Raw genomic sequence first — 11,832 nt, 5'->3', positions numbered from 1 at the left:
ATACTGAACCGCTCGTTTTTTGTTTTGTTTTTTGTTTTTTTGTTGTTGTTTTTTTTTGGGGGGGGGGGGGGGGGGTTGTATGACCAGAGGTGTTTAAGAAGGATGTGGCTTTGTTTCTTCCTCCACATGGGCCTATGATTGTGCAATCGGTCTTGCCCACCTCTGCCCACCAGTTGGCTCTATAGCAGGGCCAACACACCCTGGGTCGACACACCTGAATTAAATGATTAGTTGATTACCAGTCCTCTGGAGAACTTCATGACATGTTGAGGATGTAAATTAGCCATTTAAATCAGTTGTGTTGGATCAAGGACACACAAACCTGCAGGACATGGGCTCTTGAGGCCTGGAGTTGCCCACCCCTGCTCTATAGCCTGTCAAAACCTGAAAGTGAGGCGATGGAGAAATATATCACTGATTCGCTCGCTGCTGGAATAAGTTGGCCATCCTCTTGCATGTTTCTCCTTTGTTGAGAGGAAAGACAAGACTCCCAGACCCTGTATGGATCATTGTGGTCCTAATAAGATTACTGTCAGGATTAAGTATCCTCTACCCTTGCTAATATCTGCTTTTGAGTTACTCCAGGTGGTCACCATCTTCAAAAAGCTGGACCTCCACAATGCGTATCATCTGGTTAGAACATACGCAATACCCACCAGGGCCACTTTGACCTGGCAGGTGTCATGGTCAGTTTATCCTCTGGTTTTCACCCACTGACCAACGTCCAGGCTGAGCAGACAAATCAGGAGCTAGCAACCGTGCTCTGCTGTATTGCTTCCACCAGTGAAACTACCTGGAGCACCCAACTCTCCTGAATTGAGTACGCCCACAACAGCCTCACCTCTTCGGCAACTAGTCTATTCACCTTCGAGGCATCCCTGGGAAGCCAACCACCACTCTTCCCTGCGACTGAGGATGAGCATACAGTTCCTTCCTTTCAACATCATCTCCTCAGGTATCGCCACTTATGGAAGACCACCCAAGCTGCTCTCCTCTGAAACAAGCAACAGAACATGCGGTTGGCAAATGGACATCAGAACCCTGCACTTGCCTAAGAGTCCAAGCAAAAGGTATGGCTCTTGAAGAGGTATGTTCTGATCTGGACTGAGTTAAGATAACTGGCTCCAAATACTATTGGTCCATTTGAGATCTGAACCATGATTAACCTTCTTTCTGACTGTATGCACATCCATAATGTCTTCCACGTGTCCCAACTCAAACCATACCTCTACAGTCCATTTCCTGTCAGTGCTCATTTTTGTTTCTCTCTCTCTCACTCTGCTGATGTCCTCTCCACCTGAATGGTACTGCATTGCGGGTTCCCACCTTTATATAACTCTCATCATCCTTATCAGATCACCCACTACTTAAGGTGGCGGGGTTGAGGTGTGGTCTACCCTACTGTACCCTGCTTATCCTAGTTAGTGTAGCCGCGGCTGTCATATTATTTCTAGCTTCCTTTGTCATATTTCTGAATCTCTAACGTGTTTATGAAGACAAAATGCAGGTGTAAGGTGCCTCACATTTCAGACCTGTAAGCTACATCCATCTGTTCAAACAGTATAGGAAGCAGTGCTTTAAGCTAAATGAAAGACATACAATTCAGTAAAAATATTCATATCAGGGGAATCTACCAGATCAAAACACACAGAGACTGAATTCATATTCACTGTTGTCATCATCCACAAACCTATTTAGGGGCTCAGAAGGTAGAGCGAGTCATTTTGTAATCAGAAGGTTGCTTAATGGATCCATGGCCCCTCAAATCTGCATGTCAAAGTGTCCTTTGCCTAAGACACTGGAACAAAAAGCATTTGTTTTAATGTGTGTAACTGGGTGAACGAGGCTTGTAAAAAAAAAAAAAAAGCAAATTGAATGCACAGTTTCCAGTTCAAAAACTCTACAAATGTTCAAAAGTACCAGGCCTTTACCTTCTAAAAGAAAGAAATGAGACAAACCAGAGGATGGATTCAGATTCACAAAAGAAACTAAATTTGAATAGTTACTTAAATATCAAATGCATGTCTGAAAGACTTCAAAAAGAAAAAAAGTTTCACCCCTAGAGAAGTAAACAGGGTGATTATGTCTGCCAGTGTGTTGGTGAATCAGATCATCTAAGACAGAGTTTCCAGGGTAGCATGTTTAAATGAATGATAGATGAGATACACGCGAATGTGTTTATGTTGTATCTCTGTGTCTGTCTGCATATCTGTGTATAGGCGGTTCACAAAAAGGTCACATCCTTTCCATCCATGTCCCCTCCCTTATTCCTCTGAATGAAGTGCTGCTGTTTTCTCGTGGAGGAATCAGCACACTCAACACACCGAAGATAGTAAGCTGTATACTAACAATGGTGGCATTTTGGGGGCATTTTACAGGATTTGGAGCATGTTATTTTATTTTATATTATTTTACCTATTTATTTTACTTACTATGTGTTATGTAAGCTATACTTTTTGTGACTATTATGGAATTTTCTTTTTTCTTTTTTTTTCTTTTTTTTATTGTTATAATTGTGTGGTTTTTTCCCATATTACTAACATGCCAATTTGTTTGTTGTGATTTATTATCAGCCAGACTCATATTTGCTTTAAATGACAAATTTATTTAAGACGGAGTGATTTATCTAAGTCTGGGATGGTACGTGTTAACGGCCGCTCATAGATCCTACCTGCCGGATCTTCTTTTCATTGATATCGCTGTTATGACTGATGAAGCCGAGCTGGTGAGTTTCTTTGTTAACCAAGTAACGTGTTAAAGCTATAAATATGACTATTACTAAACTGTACTGTCATTAATAGTGTTGCTTTGTTAATGTTGTATGGTTGTTTTATTTTGTGTCTTTCAGTTGATTACCTGGCTTCTGTAAAGGCACGGTTACTGTACTGGTGTTAGTTTATGGTTGTGGAATAAACTTATAAAAGGCAGCAATCAGATGTCCGAGCCTGAGTACGACACAGTTTCATCAGTTAAAACACACCCTTACGGTGGGAGTTTACTAAATTAAAGGTAGTTAGCTTAGTAAAAACCATACAATAATTATGTATTTACTTTATTTTATTTTCAGTTGCTACAGACGGGACAGACATGACTGGGGGATAGGACAGGGAGAAAGAATGAAAGAAAGAGAGGGAGGGAGAGAAAGAAAAACAGAGGGGAGAAGAGATGGTGAGAAAGGGGGGAAGAAAGAAAGAAAAACAAACAAAACACCTGGATCACCTGTATGGAGAAAAAAAAATTTAATTAAAAATTATGGAATTTTCTAAGGAAGCTCCTAACAAACGTGTCCATACTCCACACTGAATTTAGACACTCAAATATTAGGCAGAAGGCTGCCTAAACAATTTTCTATTTACATAATTATCACAGTCTATGATCAGGGATGGTCCAAACTGCAGACAGATTTACTGTTGTGGACCAATGTGCAATAGTCTGACTTGAGCGTCAAGGAAGCCAAATGTCTGCTGAGCAGACCCAGAGATGAGCAATTTATTTACAGTGACCTCCATCATATGTGAACTTTAACAAAACTCCCCCAAATTAACTTAATTAACAAAACTCAAAGAGCACATGGATCGGTAACACAGTTCACCTCTCCTCCCCCATCTGAATCAAGCGGAGACTGACTACATATAAGCAGAGATGTAATCTGATTACTTTTTTCAAGTAACGAGTAAAGTAAGGGATTACTATTGCAAAAACGGTAATTAGATTACCGTTACTTTCCCGTAGGAACGCTGCGTTACTGCGTTACTAAAACCGTGATTTTTTGCGAGAATGTCTCACGACGGTGACGTAAGCGAGTGCGCCGTTAGTGACAACAGCTGTGTGCAGATCAACAATGGATCACATATCGATTGTGGGAGAGAGTATGAGCATGCAGCGTTTAAAGCGTGGAAGTACTGACCTTACTTTGAGTTTGATTCCATAAAAAGTGACAAAAACATTAGCGTCCATCGTGCGTGGGAAGAAAACTTCTTTTTACAGCGAAAAAAACCCCTAAACTTCCAAGCAAGCACCGAGTGCGCAACGACGTAATGGGAAACTCACAGAGAAACTCGCGGATTCTTCAACTGACCGCTGCGGCTCACCTGCACCAGGATAAACCTCCGCCTACACCACTCCTGCTTTACAGGTGAAAATAGAGCAACAGGACCGCTGAGTCTTTGATGTTATTTATTTTCTGCTGTGTTTTACGTGCATCTATTTGAAAGAGTGAGTGTAAACACAAAAACTATTTTATTTTATGTGCTGGAATGTGTAGAAAATAGGTTTAAATGTTAAACTAATTTATTCAAATCAGAGAATGTTGCATGTAATTAAATTTTTGCTTGATGCATAAAGTTAAAAGATTAAAACTGATAAAACAAGTTTTAAAAAGGGACCTTTCCATTTGATTACATTTTGTATGATGGATTATGCAGAAAAAGTAGAATTGGGCTGAAAGATCTATCGCTTTATCACCTACTCAGGTTGTAAATCGTGTTTTTAAAAAGTAACTAAGTAATTAATTACTTTTGAAAATAAGTAATCAGTAAAGTAATGGGATTACTTTTTTGGGGAAGTAATCAGTAATTAGTTACTGATTACTTTTTTCAAGTAACTTGACCAACACTGCATATAAGGCTATCAATTTACCTTCAATTAGTCTAGTCACTACCACTTGCTTGAGCTGAGAAATCTAAAACTCAACACAAATGACTCAGAATTACATAGAACACCTCACACTCACATTTACACAACTAAATGTCTCTATAGAAGAAAAAACAGTCAACAAATATTTAGCATCCTCAAACAAACAAAATGAAGCATTCCTATTGAAACACCCCCCCTCCTACTGGTTTAACCTGGCGATGTCAGACATGACATCATCAGTACTTTAAAAATCATGAAATGCTGGGCGGGCCTTTCCCACACCTGACCTACTTGAAGAGTGAGAACAAAAAAAAGCAATGTAAGTATGCACAAATTGGTAAATTCTGCAACGTAATAAAATATAAAGCAACATGTGATTGAGTATTTGCTTTAATCTGCTGAATGCTTGATTTTGATGACATAATTCTTACACAAACAAACCCGGGTTAGTAAGTGCAGCAATGTTGCTCTGACAGTAGCAAATCATAGCAAATAAATAAATGTAGAGAATAATGTGCTTAATGTGCAACAAGCCAACAATTCTGAGATAAGTGGAGAGTATTCCACCTTCATTTTGACACAACCAAAGAGAAATTGTTATTTCTCTACTTGCAGAGTTCTCTCTCTCTCTCTCTCTCTCTCTCTCTCTCTCTCTATTTTATTTTACCATCAAACACCACTTTGTTATCTTCCTTCCCTTTTAATTCTGCACTGGACTTTCCCCCCTTTGCCCTCCATTTGATATTGTCTTCTTTGATTTTTGCCTTGCTCTATTTCTCTCCCCCCCCCCTCCCCACCTCCATGTCTCTCTTTCCTCTTAGATGTCTCTCTTCCCATCTCTGACCTCTGCATGTCCGTCTCCATTAGTTTCCTTTCAGCCGTGCCTTCTTCATCTGCTACACTTGCCTCCTCGTTTTGCTCCCTTCAAAGCCAACTTGACAGCCTGGTTCTTCAGTACCTCTATGTAACGGGCCATTCGCCATCCATCCATCTGACTATGTGTAACACTTTGCATGGTCAGTGGTATAAAGATCCCTCATCAGAAAGTATTCTGTTTCATATCAGCTCATCTTCAGAGAGATTTAAAAAAATAAATTAAAAAAAATGACACTGATGACTTTTCTGTCAAAAATCAGAAGAGGATCAGAAAAACAACAAAATGAATGAAGGTGTTCTTCGACTGTACTGACTGGAGGCCAGAAACCTCTTCTTTTCACAGATTAATTGAAGAGCCTTTACTGAATGACATGTCTCTGTGAACATACCTTTTTGCTCTTTATTATTGTGCAAATCAGTGTTTGAAATGGGATGCTAGCCAGGTGGCATCACTTCAGGTTTTCTTAATTGAATTTCAGTTCAACAACATTCTCAAATGTAGTATAAAACTGAATCCTTGTGATTCCCTCACACAGACTAATACTACTAGAATACTGATTTAAACCACTGGTTCCTTTACATTTTAATTTCTTTACGCTCTTCCTAAATCTACTGACAACTGAATTTGGAGGTAGGTCCTGAATGGGGTAGAAGTGAAAAACAAGTTGTCATAGTTGTCAAATGAAAATATGTAATCTTTTTTCCCCGTCAAAACAACACATCGCACCACAGCAAAGCAAATAAGCACTAAATAGAAAGTGGCTGTCCCATCCAGCAGAAAAAGAGAAACAACTTACCTTTGTTCTCACAGGTGCCAAACAAACTCTCAGCTTTTGCTTTAAAAAAATCATCAAAAGCACACAGATTCTGACACTAGCAAATGGTTTTGTGTCTCTATCATCTTCTTTAAGTTAAGTAATAAAAAAAAACATTATCATCCTTTTTAATGATAAATGATTGAAGGTACGATTTCAAGATGATTTATAGCTCACCACTGTAGAAAAGCATTTTATTTACTCTTGAAGAAACTTTGAATCATTAAATCATCACATGAGACTCTTGTCACATAGAAGATCACATCTGAACAATAACAGCCACACTGTGGTGAGTTGATGAGGATGTGCTGAACTACTGGGAAGTGCTGCTGTTTTGCCACTTTTAACCTCTGTTAGCTGCTGTTAATAAACTCTCATACAATGTGAGAATGTAATCAAACCTTTTATCACAGGGAAAGTGTGATTTTTACGATAGTTAGGCTAACATTAGCTGGCAAAATGTTGACCAGCTGTTGTTGTTTTTTAGCTGGCTCTTGCAAGCTATGCGGATATGGGAGGGTTACATGTATAATCTTCTGATAATAAGTAATTGCAACAAGATCAGGACTAAATAAACATGTTTATGCACATTTTCATTTCTTAGAGCTGTGACTTCACTTCAGGAGGTTAGGCCTAAGGTGAGGATGACATTTTATTAATGTGCTGGTTGCGTTTTTCTTCATTTATTCCATTTCTTTGCTTTAGGAGATCACTGCTATGACGATTAAACATAGGCATGATCTTTTATATTTTGAGTCTGAAGGTGCAGGCACCAGTTTAAATGTCCCTCCTTCGCAAGGGAATGGCTATGACTTCTCACCTCATATGAAACAACATATACTTTTGCTTCTTGCATTAGCTGTTTCGCAGCAGTCTGCATTAATATTAGATGTCTTAAAACATATGGCCTGGTTGCTGCTTTTTCTCTCTCTCCTTATAGCATTTCTTTGGGTCAAGTCAAAATAATCGTCTTTTTCTAACTCTTCTTCCTCCTGAGTGCAACCGTCAGATTAAAATATTAGAAGAGCAGGATGTGATGCTCAGCAGTGATAACCTTATAATAAAAGGAACAATCCTCACAGCTGTGAGCACAATGAGCCTGCTGCACTTATTCAAAAGCTAAAGGCCAGTCAAGCTCTAACCTCATTTAATAAAGTCATATATCAGTATTGACCACAGAGGCAGGTTTGTGAATCTGCAGCTGAAGGGCTTTTGTAATTCAAAGTCAAGGCAGGTTTTCCTGTGGGGGAAATAGTGTACCTCTGCAGTTAATTAAAAATTCACACTAAGAATATGATATAAGAAACTATATCACCAAAATATTTAAATGTTAGCTGTGTTGCACAGCATTATTAGTATCTGCAGAATACTAATATTCTGCATATGCAGAAACATAAACTAGCCACAACATACTGTAGCAGTCCTGTGTTTAATATTGTTTAGGTTACATGGGATCATGGGACAGGGGGGCTCACTTGATCTGACTGACCTGTCTGATGGCCAAAATGTAGTCCCACATGTAGTCTCAAACAGAATAATAAACTGAAGACAGTTTCTTCTTCTGAGAAACTGCCTTCAGTCTACACATCTACTGTTACTGAACAATTCTATGTTAGATTCTTCTGTCCAGAGGAAACTATTAAAAAAACCTCACAAATTGTAATATTTCTCTAATGTACTTTTAAAATAAATTCTTGGCACACCTCTAATGCAATTCAAATTTGAGTAAGTTACAAACCAACATGAACAGTTGCTGCAGGTAACAAGAGTTAGGTAAATTAAAGAGTTGTATTTACAGATTATAACCTCAGAAACCCATCTTTTTTCTCAACAGAACATAGAAGATTTATCAAATGTTTAAAATGACACATTTTACTAATTCATGTAATCTCATTACTAGGTAGGTTAATTTGCAACAGGTATAAAAAGACCATTTTAGGAACACTGACTTTCTCAGGATAAAGATGGGCAAAGATTCACCATAAAAATACTGGATCTCCAAGTTGTGGAAAAAGTTCAGAATGATATCCCTCAACATGAAAAAAACATCTACAGTATATATTATTATTGTTATTATTATTATTATTATTACTATATGGTTTGCAGAATTTGGAGTAATCTGCACAAGGGTCAAGGCCAAAAATTAATATTAGCTGATCTTCAGAGCCCTCGGGTGGAACTGCATTAAAAACAGATATGATTTTGTCATAGAAGTCAGTGCACGGGCTCAGGAACACTTCGGGACACGACTGCACTGATGTACATTAGTGCCTGTGCCTGTGACAACACCAATGAAAAACTATACGCAGTTTTTAGATATGCTCCAACCCACATTATGCGTTTTACGTTAAAGGCCTTGAATATTTCAGAAAGAAAAGACTTATTAAATAGGATCTGTTAAAGGGCATTGATTCATAGTAGAAGACCTGTCCTGCGTGTTCTTAAGACCTTTGACCAATTGGATTTGCATTTGGTAATGAAACAAGAATACAACAAAAACAACAAAGGACAGCTGGAATCCTATATCTCACAGGAATGAGACAACATTCCTCTCCAAATAGTCCAGCAGCTGCTCTCCTCAGTTTCTAAACATTACAGACTATTGTTTAAAAAAAGGCAATGCTACACAGTGGTGAACATGGCGCTGTCCCAACTTTTTCGAGAAGTTTTGCTGGCATTGATATCAATATGAAATTTTCTGAGATTAAACTTTGGATGTGCTTTCATGAGATTTGCACATCACAGCATTGTCTTATTATTTACACCCTATACAGGGTCTCAACATTTTTTGAATGCGGGTTGTAAATTCTTTGAATTAGTCTTAGCGAGGAGTTAGAGGAATGTATTATTATCTCTGATGCTATAGTGAGGGGGGGAAAGCTTGTTATTTAGTGAAGCGTCCTACTCTGAGAGAGTAGGTGGCATTGCATGTGAGGGTAGCATATCTGCTGATTGTTGATTGTTGTCTGTGCTACCAATGGGAGGGGTAACTGCTGAGTATCCACAATAGCAGAATAGTGATGAATGAATAGGTAATAAAATCTTGCATCATTTATTAACGGGCTTCTTGTTATAAATCACCTGTGCTTACCTGTTTGTGTGTTAATGGAGGATCTTCCTCATGAATAATGAACACTCAGCTCTTACCTTGACTGGTAATTTAGCACTTTTCAAACTTTTGGGAGGTCTTTGTATATTTATGAGTGAGTATGACAGATTACGGATTAAAAACAATGGGATTTCAGTGTTGATGTCGTTTCTGTGTGTGCATATAGCAGAGAAGGAATAAGGTGTGGGGAAAAAAAAATGTAAAACTGCAGTGAGTCCTGGGCAGAGTAATCATTTATGTGTGTGTGCAGTACAATGCGTCATGCTGAAATGTTATTGCATTATTCAGGCGTGGGTAAGAGGGAGGCTGAGCCTATAACTTGGTCTCACGATTATGTTTGGATTTGCATCAGAATGATGAATTTCCAAATGAAGACGCATCCTCGCTTTATTTCTACTTGTTTCTGTTGCTTGTGGAGCAGTATGTACAGAGTACCTGCAACACGAGGATCCCATTATCGAATCAACCACTGCTGTTGGGAGCATCCCAGGGGACTCAAGCGCACACTCATCATTGATGTAGAAGAAATATTGCTTTCATTCTGTCTTTGCACTTCACACTTACCTGTTTGTTTTCACATTCTTGGAGAAATCCATCTCTGTAATACAGTGCTGCATATTTCCAGCATTATTAAGATTGTTTGCATGAGCTTGTTCTGAGTAGTATTAAGTATTGCTTGACAGACAAATGTTTTGATAACAGTTTGTTTCTTACATGCTAGATTTACAATTGCTAAAAAAAAGCTACATGTTTTCTGCTTCAACTTTTAAAACCTAAAGGATGTTTTTCCTCTATTATCCACTTTACTGTTAAAGCCTCTAAAGAATCTTTCCCAGAATAATTTAATCAAATTACTCAAATTGACGTCTTGATAATAGTGCGCTTCATGGAACGTCTGGTAAGTTGTCCATGGCTCGGCTTCTCTTATGACCAAAGTAAAGCCAGGGTCATTGTAATGCACCTCAGGCAGAAATTTGGTGTCGTACATTTTTGTTTGGTTGGTTGTCTTTTTACACTGGAGAAAGCACAATTTCTAGTTCATTTAGATCCGTTAGATGGCTGATGGTCTCTGTGGGGAAAATGTAAGCTTCATGCAATACCAAACAATGTGATTTTGCTTTGGGAGGAAAAGATCCCAAAAGGAAAAGGAACACAAAAACAAGCTTGTGGAAGTATATAGAGGGAAAATGAGGAAAACTGGGAAAGAACATTACAGAGACCCTTAAAAAATATATGTAGTGAATCTGTATTCTGTACTCGGAAAATGTGTCATGGTCCGACTGAGTGGCTGTTGTTTTTCTTCTACCTTTTGGGCTTTTCTGGGCTCCACCCTGAGGCGGAGTCCTGGCCACTTCCACTTACCTGACTTTCACCGGTAGTAATCAAAAGGTTGGATTTAAACCCGGCATGGCCATCTCTCCTTCACCTGTCCATTAGCTGCTGATGGTGGTAACCAGGCCTCACACTCCTTGTGATTTTCTCATTTTTCAACTCATCTCATCTCCTTGTGCCTCCAGCTTTTCTTTCATCGTTCACTCACCAGCAGTTTGCAGATTTTTCACCATCGTCTCTCTGCCTTGCTGCCTCAACCCAGAAATTTGGATCTCCATTGTCTCGCATGCCTGTCCTTCTTCTCACCACCTGTTCTACCTCTACAACCTTAGGTTGGAAAAACACTCACCATAGCTCACCAGTGTTGGCTGCTCACTTGGCCAGCTTCCCTGAGCCTGAAACTACCTCTCCTGCACGTAAGCGCTCACTTCTCACTGTGTTCAGCCTGTATGTAAATAAACCTGTGAATATGATCGCTGTCTCTGTTTGGCATCTGGGTCCATCTCTCGTGCCGGCCTCTTGGCCTTGTGACAAAATGTCTCTGGATTTCTATTGCCCTTAGGCAAACTGTTTAAGAAACTTTGAGGAATGTCTTTTGTGTAGCTTCCAGTGCTGCCTTACATCATAATAAGAACAGATGAAACTGCTCATGGCGTGGCTGTGAAAACCCACATGCCAAATGCTATCATTTTCTAGGTCATCTCCTTGTGCATCTCTGCTCGCCTGCTTGAGTTGATATTTGCTCTCTCTGCAAGCTTGAGGTCCATTGTGAAATAGAAAGTGTTTCCTTGTAGGTAACATGAACATGCGACTGGTTGTCTGTCTCTCTCTTAGCCCTGCTTCAGATTGGATGCCTGTCAGCTCTTTCCCTATGGTAGCTAAGTTAGCCCCAACTCCCCCCATGAGCCTCAAAAAGGTAAGCGGAAGTGAAAAAATGGATGGAAAGATTTTCTTTTATGGGCAAAGTTGTGAAACCATCTTGTTTTGAATAACACTAACTTCTTATATGTACATTATTTGCCCCACGTGTTGAGATACCAGTGTTTAAATTGGATAAATTGCTTG

The 11,832-nt window shown here is 39.1% G+C and overlaps 1 long non-coding RNA gene across 1 annotated transcript; it reads left to right on the top strand.

The window, feature by feature from the left end:
- The first annotated feature begins 2,520 nt into the window (after positions 1-2,520).
- On the top strand, positions 2,521-2,927 carry LOC113024649 (uncharacterized). Its single transcript, XR_003272695.1, has 2 exons — positions 2,521-2,725; positions 2,849-2,927. It is a non-coding gene; the product is annotated as an uncharacterized LOC113024649 (long non-coding RNA).
- Positions 2,928-11,832: the final 8,905 nt, after the last annotated feature.

This window comes from Astatotilapia calliptera, chromosome 6, assembly GCF_900246225.1.
Source record: "Astatotilapia calliptera chromosome 6, fAstCal1.2, whole genome shotgun sequence".
NCBI lineage: Eukaryota > Metazoa > Chordata > Actinopteri > Cichliformes > Cichlidae > Astatotilapia > Astatotilapia calliptera.
The sequence above is the reverse complement of the archived record's forward strand: the minus strand, read 5'-3'. Positions and strand labels throughout refer to the sequence as shown.